This window comes from Cyanistes caeruleus, chromosome 5 (assembly GCF_971803275.1).
Source record: "Cyanistes caeruleus chromosome 5, bCyaCae1.hap1.1, whole genome shotgun sequence".
Lineage (NCBI taxonomy): Eukaryota > Metazoa > Chordata > Aves > Passeriformes > Paridae > Cyanistes > Cyanistes caeruleus.
Genome location: NC_141705.1, coordinates 73622380 through 73639889, shown reverse-complemented (window position 1 = coordinate 73639889; position 17510 = coordinate 73622380). Strand labels below are relative to the sequence as shown.

At 34.9% G+C, this 17510-nt stretch overlaps 1 long non-coding RNA gene across 1 annotated transcript; it reads left to right on the top strand.

Annotated features, from left to right (window-relative positions):
- The first annotated feature begins 7642 nt into the window (after positions 1-7642).
- Positions 7643-15117, top strand: LOC147653253 (uncharacterized). Its single transcript, XR_015287209.1, has 2 exons — positions 7643-7807; positions 13588-15117. It is a non-coding gene; the product is annotated as an uncharacterized LOC147653253 (long non-coding RNA).
- The last annotated feature ends 2393 nt before the right edge of the window (positions 15118-17510 follow it).

The following is a 17510-nucleotide window of genomic DNA, read 5'->3' as shown; positions in this document are numbered from 1 at the left end:
GTAATTCCTACTTACATTTTTTTACACTCATATTTCTTCCATGTAAGGTGGATTAACACAAATTAATTTTCACACTAATCTCTCTGTCACACTAGAATGTCTCATTAAGATTTTCCAGCTTCAATTTACAAAACTAGTGAAATTTCTATAGTAATTATACTGGATTTTACAGTACAAAGTTCTAACATGGCAATTTCACCTACAGAAATTTGTGACAAGCATTTTAACCAAGAATAATAATATTCACTATGGAAGTTATGATGAATTAGAATATTTTACCAGTGAAAATTTAATTTGAGCAGAATACCCCAAATATAATTTCAAATGTGTTCGTAAGGAGCATATTTGTGGTTAATGTTCACACAGAAGTGTGAAGATACTATAGCTGTTTTACACAAAATTGTAGCTTTTACAACATCCTCATTGTAGTCATCTAGTTACAAATATTTTGCACCAAACTGAGTAATTTCTGATATATGAAATTCATTAAATTTAAATTATCAGAGTTTCTAGAAAGCAAATATCACTTTTGTATTGGAATTAAAATGAAAATTATGTACAACTGTCATTTGAAGTCAATGAAGCATCTATATCTTTGACTCTACCTTTTCTACTCCTTCTCTCTTTCAAAGTTCTGACACAAACGTAGAACAGAAACAGGAGATATCAAGCCTTTTCATTTACATTAATTTTCTACATGAGTCAATTAAGCAATTGAAGCTAAAATAACAATATGAACCAAAAAAATAGAAAAGACTGTTAGGAGACAGGGAGATGATTAAGTCATTAACCCTCTTGGATAGAAAGAAAAAGCTAAATATTGATTTTGGAACATTGATGGCTTAGTTGGATATTATGTGTGAGGAAATTTGTCGTTATGTCAGAAAACTAATATGTCTGCTGAGTCTGTGATTTGTAATTTGTTAATCTATTTTAGATTTATGACTCCAGAGGCAATTTCTGAAGGTTGTTTGTTGGTTTCTCTTAGGAGTCAGGACAAAGGGAATAGAAGAGGAGTGGTTTTGTAAGTAATGTTACTGATTACAAAATGGTTTTGTTTTCCTTTACTTACCTTGAGTAAGTGTTTTCTGCTACTTCACAGTTGTGTGCTTTAGCTCACAGAATTTCTGGTACGACATTTGTTTTTTGGGGTAAAATTAATTTCATTCTGTTTGGATGTAGTCTATCTGTTCACAATGTTTGCCATTTATTGCACTGTTATTGGAGATTAACTGATAATATTAAATTTATTATTTTGCCAAGAGCAGCAGTTACCATGTTAGAAAGCATAGATGACAGAAAACTAGAGAGTGGGAACAAATGTCTTAAGGTCAAGTCTTCTGGCATTTACTAAAAGAGCCTAATTATTTTCCATACAGATTTTAATAAACAGGGATTATGACAATGACACATATTTAATCAGTTTATATCTGAAATATAATTTATTAACTTCATGTACCTTGCTACTTAACAGTTTGCAGCATATGATTTAATTTGTATAAAGCCAAGCACTGAGATTTTCTTTTGAATTTTCTATAACAATTCAAATCTAAATTATCAGCAGTTAAAATTCCCTTCCCCTTGGCTATCATGCTTACTACAAACACAATGATTTTATTTGCTTTATCATGTTTAAAATGTAGATAGTCATGACAAGCGTATGCTAAATGCTTATCTTATTTAAGATTAGACCAACTTTTACTTAAGATTAGACCAACTTTTTATCACTCGTTTGATTTGTGATCCCAGTTACCTTGGTGATCTTCATTCCTCTTCACTGATTCTTTAAATCTATGTGTTCAATGACTGAGCATACAGTACAGTGTAAAATCAACTCAGTTTTTTTTTGGTGACACAATCAGGGAATAAAACAGAAAATAAGAAAAGACCACTTGGGGTTTTTGGAGAGTTATAGACTTACCCTGTGTTTCAAGTCCACATTAATAGTTCAGCCAGGAATGTAAATGAAGGACAAGAAAAATTAATGCAGCACTGGAACAGAACAACAGTATGGGACACAACAGAGAAATAGCTCAACTATGTATTAAAAAAATAATATATATGGGGCTTTCCTATCAGCTGAAGAAAACCAGAAGTCCATTCACACTCACCATGATTTAAATTATTTTTTTAAATGTCTAAGACTTAAATATTCCTTAAATATCTGGAATGGCTAATATCCCTACAATCCAGAAACTCAGGCTCCACTGCCAAAGGGAATTGAAATTTCCCACATACATCCCTTACCAATTTTAAACTCTTCTTTCCAAATTGTCATAAGCAAAGGTGTCACTGGTAACATTTAGACACATGTTGTAGATATGAAGAGACATATAGTGACCCTCTCTCATCCAGCAGTCATCTAAAGAATACCTTGGAAACAAGGAAAAGGTGATATGGGTTTTTTTGAAAAAGAATATGGTAAGACCTTCCTAGAAGCTGAAAAATTACCAAAATAATGAAATGTAATGAACAGCCATACTGCTGTTTACTTTAATAATTACTTTGAACTTACACAGTAAAAGTTAATGAATTCCTGGGATAATATAGTAAATTAAAGTTTTAGTATATATGCATCTGGTACAGCACTCTTTTCAGGTCCAGCCAGACTGCATCCTTCAGATAAACTCCAATTTTCCAAGTTGTATGTTGCTTTGTGTTGATATCCATTACATTTGTTTCTCACACCATTAAACACACATTTAAGACAATAAGCACATCATATAAGCATTGAAACCTGTTATCATCTACACAAAAAAAAACTTCTTGATGGTTTTGGTACATTTTCAGATTGCTGTCAACTTGAATAACATGTAACAGCATGTGGTTTTATTGCATATATAAGATATCTGAGAACAGAGTACAAGATATTTTCAATTAAAAGAGGAAGAAAAGTTTGGTGTAGTGAGGCACTTGTGTTTGCCATCAATAAAAGATATTGCTAAATTTAACACCTTTGAAAATAAACCTTATATGTCAAGTTCTTCTTTACTAAAGAGTGCAATCTTTTAAAGTATCTCAGAGAGCAAATAAAAAAATAGCATATTCAGAAAAACTTTCCAGGAGACAATTATCTTCCCTCATCCTTTCCCTCCAGCCCTCTTTTTTTCTTCTTAGAAATCTTCCTAGAATATTACGCTGGGCAATTTAACTCAATTAAAGAAAAGATACATTTGTTGGTAATATTGTATTGACACATGGCAAACTTTTCAACCTTTTCTTTTTTTTTTTGAAAGACCTAACCTGAAGAGAAGGGAATGTCCTGTTAAAATAAGGAAATAAAATATACATGTCTTTTTCTGTCTTGTCTATTTTTCCCTGTTTCAATGTTGAAAGCAGTTCAACTTCCTTTGGACCAGAATTGTTCTATAAAAACAAGGTCTCCACTGCACTGAGAGAAATAAAGTAATACATTCCAAAACACTTCAATAGCAAAAAGCATTTGAAATAAGGTAATTTCACTGTACTGTATTTAAACTGTACTGAAGTGTGTTTATAATCCCCAGCTACGCTGCCTCTTGAGGCATATGCTGCTGCATATTTCAGTTCATCCCTTATACTAATCTTGTACAGATTGACATTTTGCAGCAGAAGCTGATTGAAAAACTTTGTAGGACTCTTATGAATGCTACACTACCCTCATGTAATTCCTTGGACCAAAGAACTGCTTCGAAGTTAGTGTGTTTAATACTTTTACTTTCTTTATCTAATTGGGAAATTATTTATCTTATTGGGAAATTATCTTGTAGCTGGTCACCATTTGGAGTGCTATGTTAACTTTACTCTCTATAATTTGGTGCTGGGAGCCCACAGAGAGTATTTGTTTTATGGCTGTATTTATATTTTTTAAAAAACAAACCTGGGAAGATATGGTAAATATGGCACCTTCATTCATCATTTCTACAAAAGAAGAGATATAAATCCTTTTAGAGATGGCATCCATAGACACTGCTTATCCATGCAAAAATGTGCACAGCCAGTATCAGAATTTCTTCCACTGCACCACATTTAATACAAATGCTCATTTCCACCATCACAAGGGTTTTTCTTCAAAACAGCATAAAATCCAATGTGCTAAGAAACAAGTAGTATAGTGAAAGCAAGTGAACTGTTAAAATACACAGACAATTATTGCTTCAGGCTAAAAAGGAGATCATTGGTCAGATATTTGAAGGGAAGCACCCTTTGTCATTATTTACTGCACACTCTAACTATTCAGAGTCTACAGCTAACACTCTCTCAGCCATATTTAAATGGGGATCCAAAGTCTGCCTTTGCACAGGAAAGCAAGCTGGGGAAAAGCTGAGTACTTTCGTCATACTTGTAATTTCTGCAGGTAATAAAAAAAGAAACCAACTAGCAGACACCTAATTTCACACTTTCACCTAATATCACTTTCACCTGAGTTTAATGTACAGTTGTGTTTAAGAATTCTCATCTCTTGTCACATATAGGTAAAAATTTACAAAAGACAGGCCTTGTAAAATCATGGTTCAGGCCTTGTTACTTTGGCTAGGTATAGGTAGCACCTAGCCTGATAAGTTCCCATGTAAAAACATCTTGAGAATGAAAAGTTTGTCAACATAACAAACTATTCTTGGGGGACAAAACAAGTGCATCTGTAATAACAAGGGATCTGTCCCATGAGAATCAGCAAAAAAAGTACGTAGACATTGTTAGAGAGAAAAGTTTTTATTGACATGTTCACTTACCATTGCCAACCAGTGAAGTGAGTTCCAGTGAACTGAGTTCCTAACCAATTGGAATTAAGCACAATGCCCTCTGATAACCATATAAATATAAGCTGTGTGCAATAAAGATTGGGCAATGGTGGAAGAAGAAACAGGTGCCATTTTCTGTCTCTACTACAACATTCCCCCACCCAAACATGCTTCTCAAACAACAGACAGATATAACTTTCTAATGTTAGACATAATTCTAAACAAAACCCTTGTGTCTAAATGCTTGTTCTAAATTTGTTAAACATGCACAGGGAAGTATTTTGCATCCTGTTCTAGGGTAATTCTTGAACACAAAATATAAATGAAGCTGAAGTACTTCATTTAGAAATACTTCATTCAGAAGTGCCACAGAATGATAAATAGATCATGCATAGATTTAATTTCTGTAATAATTCACCTTCTTGGGAGGTGAGTGATTAACAAAAAAATCTATATAAATAGATGGCATCTTCTAAAATTATCTCTGTGTATGTTATGCATGTGTTATAATTTCTTAATTTCAAACACAGTTATCTCAAATGTTTAAATCAAGTATGTCGTGTATCAAAAGTATTTTGTATTAAGAAAGAAGGGTATGGGATGGAAAATTTGTTATGAATCTACCTAAAATGGGATTATTTTAAAACATCTACCTGACTCAGATGATATGTGAGTTTTTATTGAAGCTTTCAAGAGCAAATAATTTTTCTGAAACCTAGAAATCCAGGCTCTGAATTCAAGGGTCTTTTGAAATTATTTAGATCAGATTGAAGTGAAAGGAGATGACTGGTAGCAATTAGAAGGTATTTCTGCTAGCTCAAGACACAAGAAGAATTGTATTTATAATTAACATTTTTGAGCATTTTTCTTTGATTATTTCCCACCAGCACAGTTTTCTCATAAATCTGAAACCAATTTGAAAATGTCACTAATTTGAAAACATACTTTTATTACAATGGCATCTTTACTATGAAAAATTACAATTAAAAATATCTACATTGTTTGAGTTTCATTCACTATATTACAGTTATTACTGTTATAATATTACTATATTATATTACTATTTATTGCAGATTTATTTCTTCTGCTTCTCTGGTGCTCTTTGATTCCTGTTCTTGAAAGTTTGTCAAGAACTGTGTTATAGTGAAGAAACAAAACTAAATCTTATAGATATACAGATTATACAAATTATGTTTTGAAATACATTATAACAACACACTATTCTGTGGAAAGTGATATTCTATAATTCTTTGACCCTATTAGATGAAATTATTTTAGAAACTTACTTAGAGATAGTCACACAGAATTTTTCATTAATAAATAGTTGGAATCTATGGGGGAAAAAAACCCCACCACTATACAGAATTGTAAGGTTCACAGAAGTTTCATCAGCTTAAGCATGTATTGTAATAGCACATAACATTATTTTGGAAGAGTAGAAACAAGACATCATGTTTACAGTCCTAGAGTCCTTGTGTTGGGGTTTTTTATTATAGTGGTGTTTTCAGCTGCAGAATGTTTTTCATAGGATAAATTGTATTCAGTTACTTTGGTTTCTAAGCCGTATTTGTGAAAGAAATACTGTGTTAAGTTTGAAGACCTTTGCCTACATCTTTCCTGATGGCCACCACAGACACCATGTGGGAGCACAGACCATGGTCTGTAGCTGTGCACTCAAGCTGAACAGGAAAGCTGAGAGGACACAAAGAACTGTACTTCTCTGTCCTCTCATTCAGCTATTTCCTGGCCAGACAGCACGAGTACAGATCACTGACAAACACTGTTAATCGCCAAGGAATTGAAAAGATGAGATGGCAGCTGTCTCTGGCTTTGCAATGATATACAAAGCAAGACCAACGAGAAGAGGACCACTGGAAATAAATAACTGTGAACTCAGGAAATTCATATGGGACTTGTTTGGAGAGCTTCCTGTAGTGTTGTACTTTCCTGCATCACCTTACAGTACAAGTTCCCAGCTCCCTTGGTAGGTCTGAGCAAATAAGCATGTGAGGACACACCACAGACTCTTCCAAAGGGATACTTCAGAGAAAATTGCTCTTCATTTGATAATAACGTTTTGGTGCTGGGGAAACATTGAATTTCATTCCCTTCTCAAACAGATGGTCACAAAGCTCCAAAGCCACAAAATAGATTGAGAATATTGCCCACTATTAGCTAACTGTAGGCAGCAGCAGTTCAGGTTTCCCAGAATCATTAGCAATTCAGTTTCTCAAACACAAGGGTGAGGGGGTGAATGAGGCCAGACTTTAACTACTGGTTTTGAGAATTTATACCAGGTAGGAAATGTCTATTTAGTTGCTGACTGCAGATGAACTTCTCTGAACAGATCAGGAGGAAGAAAGAGAAGGGAATGAAAGATGTTCCTGTCAATACAAAGAGTTAACAGGAGAACGAGAAGAGATGAAAAGGAAGAAGTAAAGCCTATCTCCAGAGGAGCTGAGTTGCTGAGCTGCTGCCAGCTCTTGAGATTATTAATTCCTTAGTCAAACCAGCATTGTGTCCTCATAGCCTTTAAGGAATGGATGAAATGATGAGTCTGACAGACATCTTCCAGCTGTTTCTCATTGTTTCAATTTAGAGACAAGTTTGGGAGAAAACACTCTGGAATAAGGTTCCAATAGTCCATTACTGACAACAGAAAATGAATACTAGTGTATGAAAGTGAAAAAACCCCAACTGTTTATTGACAAACAGAATAGGAAAGAGGTACATAAATACTAGATATTGAACTCTCAGACTTTACGTGTATATATATATATGAAACAAACAACAACAAGGGCAGCAGCTACAAAATCAGAAGCCTTTCCACTTCGGTGCAGTTCCGGGCGCAGCCGGCAGGGGCGCTGGTGGCTCCCGGCCAGGAGCAATGATTCCCCCGCGCCGGCAGGGGGCGCTGTGGTGCGAGCTCAGCAGCCTCACCTCTGGCAATGGCGGTTCAGGCGACAGGGAAAGAGAGGAGGTGGTTCCTTTCCAAAACTTGTGGGGAGCAGCTGGTCTCAGTGCCACTCCGCGTGGTGAGCTGGACTGTAGCAGTGCTCTCAGAGCAGTGTGCTGGCGCAGCAAAGGTGAGCAGATTCCCAGGGGTGGCAAATCAAAGTGTAGCACTAACCCCAAAGCAGTGGCAGGAGTAGTGGGATCCTGGTGGATGTGGGGTGTTGGGTTAAAGCATAGCAAAACTCCTGAAGCAGTGACAGAAAACAGGGAAGAGCTGGGTGGGGGATTGCTCCTTTGCACAGCTTACCAATGACAGCTGGTCCTGAGGTTGGGCTGCCACACAGAGGGAACAGCCCAGCATGGAGTGCTCCTGGCTGTGTCTTGGCACAGCACACTCAGGCTCTGGGCTCCCAAGTGGCAGAGGAGCAGAGAAACAAGCTGGCAGGCCCTGGTCACAGAGCCCAAAGAAGAGAAAAAAAATCCATAAGAAAAAAACCCAAAAAACACAGGGCAACAGGACCCCAGGTCAGACCCACTGTGCCACATGGCAGCAGTGTTGATCACCCCACCAGAAGGCAGAGCAGCCCCTGGCTCCAGCCTCTGCAGGATCCTGGGCCACCCTTCACCCATTGCGATATTCCCGAGCTGGAAGTCGGGGAAGTGGGGGCTATGGCACTTCTGGACACAAAACAAAATTATTATGGGATATGAACCATTCCCAACACACTCATTTTAAAGGAACCATAGAATACAGCATATGCTGAGTTGGAAGGGATCCATCCGGACCACTGATTCCAACTCCTGACCCTGCAAAGGAACCATCCCCAAGAGTTACACTCTGTGCCTGAGAGCACTGTCCAAACACTTCTTGAACTCTGTCAGGCTTGGTGCTGTGACAGCTTTCCTGAGGAAACTATCCTCTTGGTGAAGAGGTGAATGCTTTCTCCTTTTTGGTGAATGCTTTCTGCATTATGACTATTTCACCAATGTTTGTAGCTTTATTAAGCTACAAGAGGTCAGGTGGCTTTTGATTGTCACTATTGACAATAATAAGCATTCATTTTATCAAAGAATGAAAATAATGTAAACAATGAGTTTCTGCTAAAAATACAATTCTTACTTGCTGTTTCTCTGTTATTACTTTCCTAAACAGCAAACAACATCAGTCATTGAAGACAAACTGCTGTGCTATGACAGAAAATATATGCTTGCCTTACAGTCATGTTTTTCTTCTTTTATAATGGACATTATTCATAATAGAAATAATAAATCTTAATGACTAGTTTCAAGAAATTTGGTATCAGACAAGTTCATATTTTATTCAATGTTTTAAGAAATGTTTTTCAGAAAGAAATGGTATAGTAAATCAGACCCCAAGAAAATTATTCTTCCATATAGGTTCCCAAGCTGTTCAGAGATGATCATTGAGATAATAAAGTTTGGTCTCATGTATGCTACAGGCTGCTGAATTTTTCCATTACCAAATTAAAAAGTGGAAGTATTAAATATCTAGAACTAAATCAGTTAATCAGGCCAATGTTAAAACAATCTATTTCATATGGGTTTTTTTAAAGTGTTGAACCAAGACTCATTAAATCATGGCATTGTTATTATACAGTCATGGGCTGTGATACCCTTATTCTCCTTTCCCCTTTATTAACAACAATAATAACTATAATGTCAAAATGGAACCTGGTACCTGTTGCAAAAAAAAAATGGACTATCTAATACAAAGAACATAGGACTATTCTGTAGCAGTGTTGCAGGTGTGTTGACAAGATTTACTTGTTGTTTGGACTGCGTAAGTACATAGTATTTTTTAAGTCAATAAATATATAAAATTAGAAATCATATAAAGAGTGTTTAGACTTTTCCCCTAAGGGCTTTTTAACCCAACATGTTAATCCTCCTGTTCTACTCCTTGTGCTCAATATTGATCTAAACAGAGTATAAATGTCAGAATGAAAATTATATTTTTCTCATGAAAAGAACATTATTGATAACCAGGGATAAATGACTATATTTCTTGTCACATTAGATCACTGAAAGAAAAAAAAAAATATGAAGCACATTATAATCTAGTAGGCCAGTTTTAGGCCCTCAAACAAGAGGAAAATATAAGATGACTGGAGTCTGGAGAAAGATTTTCTTAAAATTAGGGTAGTGTTAATAATCAAAGAGAGAGCAGAGGTAGAACTACCAAAACAACATCCGTTATATGAGCCTGACCCCTGTAAAATATTCACATCCTTAAATTAGCCTTAGGTTTCTTACTTATTAGAAGAGTTGATCAACTCAAAAGAATATTAACAAGAATGAACAGAGTTGCTGAACCCAATACACCAGGATAGGTAATTGTTCAAACTGAATACCTCTTTAGCAAGGTTATACAGAGAAACCTTCTTAAACTTATGGCTCAGAGCTGGAATTTGATGCACATGGAAGAGGCACGAGTGATTTTTATTCCAAAGATGGTCAGTTACACATAGAAACATTTCCTTTTTAATCAAGTATTTTTATAGTCAAAGCATTTAGAAGTTATTTGGAAATCACAGTTGAATTATTTTCTCTAAGAGGATTTAAAACCTTTTGCCTTCTACAAACAAGCTGGGTACTGGGGTGGAGATGACCTGGCTCATCCTCCTGAAACTCTTCCATATTCCATTAAATATCTGCTCATGCAAGAATAGTGCTGCCAAGACTAACAGCAAGATGCTCATCAGAGAATGCAGACTGCTGATCCTATCCAACAACACACAACAAATCTATGAATAAGGATCATAGAAATAACAATGCAATAAAATATGAAAGACAAACAACAATTAAAAGAAAATATTTATTTTGAATGTTCTGCTGAATGGTTTCGTTGGGTATTTTTCATGATATAGGATAAATTGACAAATAAAATTCCAATTTGTTTAACTATTTCTCCTGGTTTAAGACAAAATTTGAGAGGAAACTTCCCAAAGGGTCTCCTCTAAAAAAATTATTCCAGCAGGCCCTCTCCAACCAGTTCAGGAGATAATCTCTTTGAAGACAAGTGGAAAACCTGTTTATTTCACAAGCAAAGAACTCACAAACATGAAAAAATTAATAACATGAAAGAATGAAACCTCTCGTTGCCCTGAAGAGATGGCAGAGTCCTTCTGTAGTTCAGAGTCCATTCGTGGGTGTCTCTTGACTCGCTCAGTCTCTCTCAGTCCCTCTGGGTCTCGGGCCCAGCATCCAGGCCACAGAGCAGCTTGGGGGTCCCTTGGGTGATTGTCCTGGTGTTCCAGACTGGAGAAAAAAGCTGAACAGTCACAGAAAAAACACAGTCCTGGGAAAACTTTTCTTGCCATAGCTAACAAGGAAAACCAGCAGGGGGAAAAAAAACCAAAACAAAAAACTGTAAAAAACCCAAAAGCAAAACAAAAAAACCCAAACAAAAACAAAAACAACAAACCATTAATAAAACAAAAAAACCCCAAAAACCTCCCAATCTCTCTTACTTTGCAACTACTGAAAGCTTGGAAAGAACTGAACTCTTATCTCTGTTTTGAATACAAGCGCCTCAAGCATCCCATCGCTTCTCTCCCCCTCGCTCTGGGCCTAGCTTAAAACTGTAGGACCCATTTTTTTGACAGAAGAAAACAGACGATGGGATACCAGACCATACAGTCACTCCTGGACACTATTGTTTTCGCAGGAAATTATATGAATAAATTATACTTAATATTTGATTTCATTGAGGTGGCTAAAAAACAAAAAAATTAGCTTTTGGGTAAATACCAAACCAAACAAAAGTTTAAAATAAATAAAAATTGGTAGAATACTTATTTACTTCTTTAGCCAAAACAAGGACTGATGCTGATGCTAAGAAAGTTAAGCAGTGATTAAAACAATAGAGAAGTCAAATGTGAGGAAGAAACAAACTGTAAAACTTAACATTATTTTCCATCCTGTAGATTATTTTATCTTTTTAGGTATCTGTATTTCTGTAACCAATGTCTGAAAGTATTCTAATTGCCTGAACGAGGATCAAGGTTCCAAAAAGAATTAAAATGCTTGAGAAAACAATTGGAACAGAGCTTGTGACTTAGAAATTATAAAATCATTCACAATTCCTTTCTCTTTTTTTTTTGCCAGTTAATAAAGCAGCCTAATAATTTAAAAACTAGTTACCACATGTTTCCTCTGAACACATTTATTCATCATGAACATTATTTGCTTTAAAAAGATGATTAATAATATAATTTACTTTTCTGTGAAAATGAAATTTTCTCTGGGTGGGAAACACAATTGGCATCTTTGTACATGAGCCTGACAATTCAAGACCGCTTATGTCAACCTTTCTGTATCAAGTGATTTACCAAATCCTTTCTTGCCACCCTTCAGTGATCTCTCACTTGATGGAAATCCTTCTGCTGAAACCAGCAGAAAATATTTGCCTGCAGCTTGTTGTGTGAGCAGGTCTACTACCTAATTAAAAGACCTTGATAAGCCATGGAAATGTACCATACGATACCTCTTATATTGAGGAGTAATGCATCAGCATTGATAATCGGTTTTTGGTTCAAAACTATCTTGACCAATGATCATGACAAGTCTAACTAAAGCCTCAATTTAAATTTGAAAGAACTATTAAACTGCCAACCTTTACAAAGACCACCATAACATTGTTACTTTGCAGAAATATAACCTTGTGACAACTAGGAAAAAAACCTTTCTTTTTGTCACATAATGAACATAATTCACACAAATGTGCTGCTTGTTCTTTTTAGCAAGTTGTTAATACTGAATAAAAAATAATAATGACAAGCCAAAACCATCATCACTTATTTGGCTTCATTTGCAGATGCATTTTCAGCAGTATTTATGTATTTCCTGAATATAAGACCAGTGTGGAAGATTTCTATATTAAACAAAAGTCCTGCAACGTTTGACAATATTGAAAGCTTTCAGGACTGCAGAGACTATTCATAGAAGAGGCTTTTTTTCCCCATCAAGAGCTATGGAAAGCACCAGTTAATTTTGAAAACAGGGAGCATACAACCCCTTGAATCAACAAACAAAACAGCAAAATATTCAGCAGGCAGCCAAATCACTCCTGGTTTTTATCACCAAAAGAGCAGAGGGAGCCTGAGGGATTACTGGTGATCACATTGGGTTTCACACACCAGCAGGGAATTTCACCCAGTTTATGGTTAGCAGGAAAACATTTTGTAGTTTGAAAAATTCTTGCTTAATTTGGTGCTAACTTTTCCATATCAAAATGACTAAGTGCTGGAGATGAAAGAGCAGAAAAGACTTCCTGTCAAGGGAACATATACAAAAATCATATGGTTTGGTATTTTGGTTCTTTTGGTTTTGTTTCTTTTTATAAGCATCAGCTATGGATACAAATCTGCTGGGCTTTGAGTAATGAAATAGAATTTTAGAAAACACTTTTGCAACCTCCAGTATTGAGGGAATTTGCACAAAAATGGCATCAAATCTGCTCAGCCTGCCCTTTGAAACAGACAAGCTCGTCCTAAGTATCCCCAGCTGAGGAAACAAATCTTCCATTGCTTTTCCAGGAGGCAGAGATAAAAAAAAAACCAAACTATGTTCTTTAGTCCTGCTTCAGCCCCACTTTGGTAAGTTTTTTCATTAGCTGTTTGTGATCACAAAAAATAGTTTTGAGGTAATGATACCTAAATTTCAGTTGAGATTATAAATCACTGAATGATGCAAAAGTTGTTAGCTTGGATTTTTTAATTAAATCCCCAAGATTTAAGTTTTCTGAGGACCTACTGTTAAGACCTATCCTAACAGTAAAATAATGTTAATAGTTTTTCATCTAGTGGGCTTGAATTCAGGAAGGAATCTTTAGTTGTAACCCTTATATAACTGAAGATTAAATTTTTCTTTTTTTTTTCTTTTATTATAGGTATGAGATAAATAATTATCAGTATATTCTTTATCACTTAGAAGGAGCTCTGCTCATTATGGAAATCCCTTTGATTGATTTTTAACATGAAAATAGAGAAGAAAGGAGCAGAAAAGTACTGTGAAGTCCTATTAGCAGGTGTGTAAAGATTCAGAAGACAAGACAAATGAAGAGCTGTCTTTCAAAACTTATTTTGAGACATTCTGAATTTGCACTACATGCATCAGTTTTGTTCTGAAAAAAATTCACACACCAATTATGAATAAACCATTCTTAAAATCAGTAAATTCTTGGAAGAACAGGATTTTTAAAGTATTGTTATGAATGGGCAAAACAGGAACCACATAAAACTAACAAATAAGAAACACCAGAAATTGCTTTGAGGAGTCATTACAGTCCTGACATATGTAGGCTGAAGTTTATAATTTTCCACAGGCATTTATTTGTTTAAAATGGAAATGGAAGAATTAAATATAGAAATGTAAAAATCATTACCTCATGACAAAATTAAATAAATTAGAAACACAGAAATCGATACTAACTTTCTGTCTTTAATGCATTCCAGTTCATCTTCTTATTTCATGATACACCCTAGATAAAATATTAGCTTAATTTTGAATTTACCAGTTTAAATAGTATTCACTGGGGTCTTTTCATGAGTTAAACAGAATTTCTCTTTCAATTATCACTGTATCTGAAACACCTTTTTAGCAAACTCCAAGGCAGTAAGCAAATTACAATAATTTATGTGAGTGTCTAACCACAGCAGAACCATAGGCTGTGCTGTTTCTGTAGGAGACTCTGTTATACCATGCCGTGCATTGTTAAATGAAGCCAAAGTACATCAACCTAATGGAGAGTAAAGATGATCATGTGCTAATCCTTACCCCTTTCTCACTCTGTAACCACCGGCAGTCCCCTTGTTAAAGAAGGAGCTGAAGTCAACACTGTAAGATGAGCTTACTCATACCTCAATATGACATTGTTCCGTGAATAATTTATGTATCAGACACAGATCTTGGAGCTGTTAATCTTTCATAAAGCAGCAGTCAGAGCCCACATGGAGACTGCAATCACCATCTCGAGAGCCACATGGCACAGCTGCCCCACTGACACCACAGAGAACAAAGCAAGGAGGCAGTCTTGCTGCCAGAGTTTTCCTGGCACGGGAAGATGAAGAGGGCTGAGAGCTGTATTTAGACAAATGGATTCCCCAGTTCTGGCTCAGGTGTCGCACAAGCTGCCTCCTCTGCTCATGGCACAGTTAAGATGCCATGTTACTTTTCCTCTTCATCACAATGAGCCAATTGCTTATGGTAAGTCATATACAGATAGTTAAAAATCAATTGTCAGCTTCACTCTAAGAATATTGCTGAATCAATGATGCTATGGTTTACATTAAAACTGTGTCTGGCCACACACCTCTCTGGGGAAGCTTCCAGAATTCATGTATTTTCATCTGGAAATGGAATCACACATATAGTAATTTACTGCAATAAATAACATTCCAAATAATATTCCCCCAAAAAATCCTTTCTCCTGTCTTTATTTGTTTGGGATGGTGTTTTGGGTTTTTTTGATTGGTTGGTTGTATTATTTTTGTTTTCCAGGACTGCTTTCATCAGTTGTTAATAATCACATAATAAAAGAAATTAATAGGTTTCAGTAACTGTGAAAATACACTACATGTTGTCAGTCCTTAAGAGAAGGATTTTCAGGTACCAAGTATTTAAAAATTGGTAATAGCTCAATGATACCTAATACTTATATTAATTTAGTGCCAGTATATAATTATTGTGTAGATATTTGATTATATATCGCGTGAATAATTTACAAGGAAATATTTTCCCTAGTTGCATGCCATGCTGCAAAAAACATACAATTTGTATGTAATAAGGGCATGTTTCCAGGATGCAATGCTTATATGTTAGAAGGAAATAGGTACGACCATTACACTTCTGACCTGGAAGAATAATAGAGAATAGCTAATTCTTCAATTATTCTTATGCAGTAATTTTAAGGTTATGAGTTTCTATTGAGAGTTTTGATGACACATATTACAGTCATACTAATTTACAAATTAAGAAATTGTAACAGAGCTAGATAAAATTGTGGCAATTATATGCTTATTGTTTGTTGTAAAATTATAAGTCTTTATACTAAGGGTGATGAAAAAGCAGGAAATAGAGTGAGGAAAAAAGCAAACATTAAAATACTCTAACTGGGTAGAAAAAAGTTATAGAAGTGTGTGACAGTATGAGAGTACTGGCTTAATGAAGTATAGCAAGCTTGCAATTATCTCTCACCTTAAAGAGCACCTTGATTTATGTTATCAAACAGGTGTATTATTTTTGAACTTAAATTTAGAAATACAATGTTACAGAAAGAAAGTGACCTTTATAAAGCAGGAACAGGTTGGGCACAGCAAAAGAATATTATTTTATACAGTGCTCTTCTGTTCTTTATATTTAATAATCTCACCCTCACTTAAACAAACTTATGAAAGGATTTTCATTGAAGTCATCCCCACTGAACATAATCAGTAATTGAACTGGAAATTGTATAATTAAAATACTCTTAATTAGACCCCTTTATGATGAAAACAGAGTACTGAACACACATTAGTTTATTAATCCTTACTAAAGTAGAGACTGGAACATAAGATCTAAAAACCACACCTTCTTCTTATTCTTGTCAATGCATGTTTGGGAGAACTGTTACATTTCTTGAAACAACATTCTATGAATATATGTATCTTTAAGTGACACTAGATTAACATTTAATTACTAGATTAATCTTATTAGTCTTATGAAACTGTGGGCATACATCTTCTCAGTTAAAAAGATATTCACTGACTTCTGGGTTTATGTTTGCTTCCATTTATGAAACACTGAAATTAAAAAAAAGAAATTAAAAATTAAAAATAGCAGTATGTGTTGAAAAGTAACAAAATGAAACTTTCATGTTATGTAGGTAGGTATGAACAACAATTGGGCATATAAAATCAAAAGTGATAAAAGTGATATTCAGCATCTGAATCTTCTCATTTCAGCAGACGTATTTTTAAAAGTAGTAATGTGCAAAGATGATGATTTTGCCTCTGTTTCTTCTGGAAAAAAAAGCACCTGATTTAAATATTTTCACCTTAAATAGCTTCATCTTCCATTAAGACTCAAAGGATGTTTGAAACCCATCAAAGCCAGGAAAGCTGATTACCTAAAATAAGCAATATGCTCAACAAACTCTATCTGAGGGCACAACACGTATAACTTTTATACCAGAACAAAGTTTCATCTGTACTTAAATCTAGCTTCTGGTTATCTGTAACTCCTTCTCTGGAACAATGTGCTACAATATGCCTCCCCTCCCCTACCCATGTTTTTCAGCATAAGAAATATGAAGAGAAATTAATATACTTGTTAAACTTCTTAATTCAATGATGGACAAATAGAACTCTGTGTGACCATGAGGGAATAGTCTGTGCAAGATTTCTGTGGAGTAAAATACACACGAGCAATCAAATAATGTGGGAGATTATATAAAAGAAATGGGATGCGTGAACTTTTATATACGTATTTATTTAAAGCATTAAATAATATAAAATTATTATATATTTTATCAGGTCTTGATTAACAAATAATAAAAATATATTAAGCTTTTTAATGCTTTCAAAATCCACTAAAATGTGTATAAAATATCTAATTAGAATAAAAACATAGAGATAAAACCAATCTGAAATTAAATTCCAACTTGACATTTTTATTTATTCAGTTAATTTGCCTGTGTAAAGGAGACATTATTCGAATTTGCAGGTTTGCATATTTCAGGAGCAATTTGCATTAACATCCCCAAACCCATTTTTAACCAAAAATTAAAATGTATTCTCCATAAGCAACTATAACCAAGTTACCACTGTCATAACA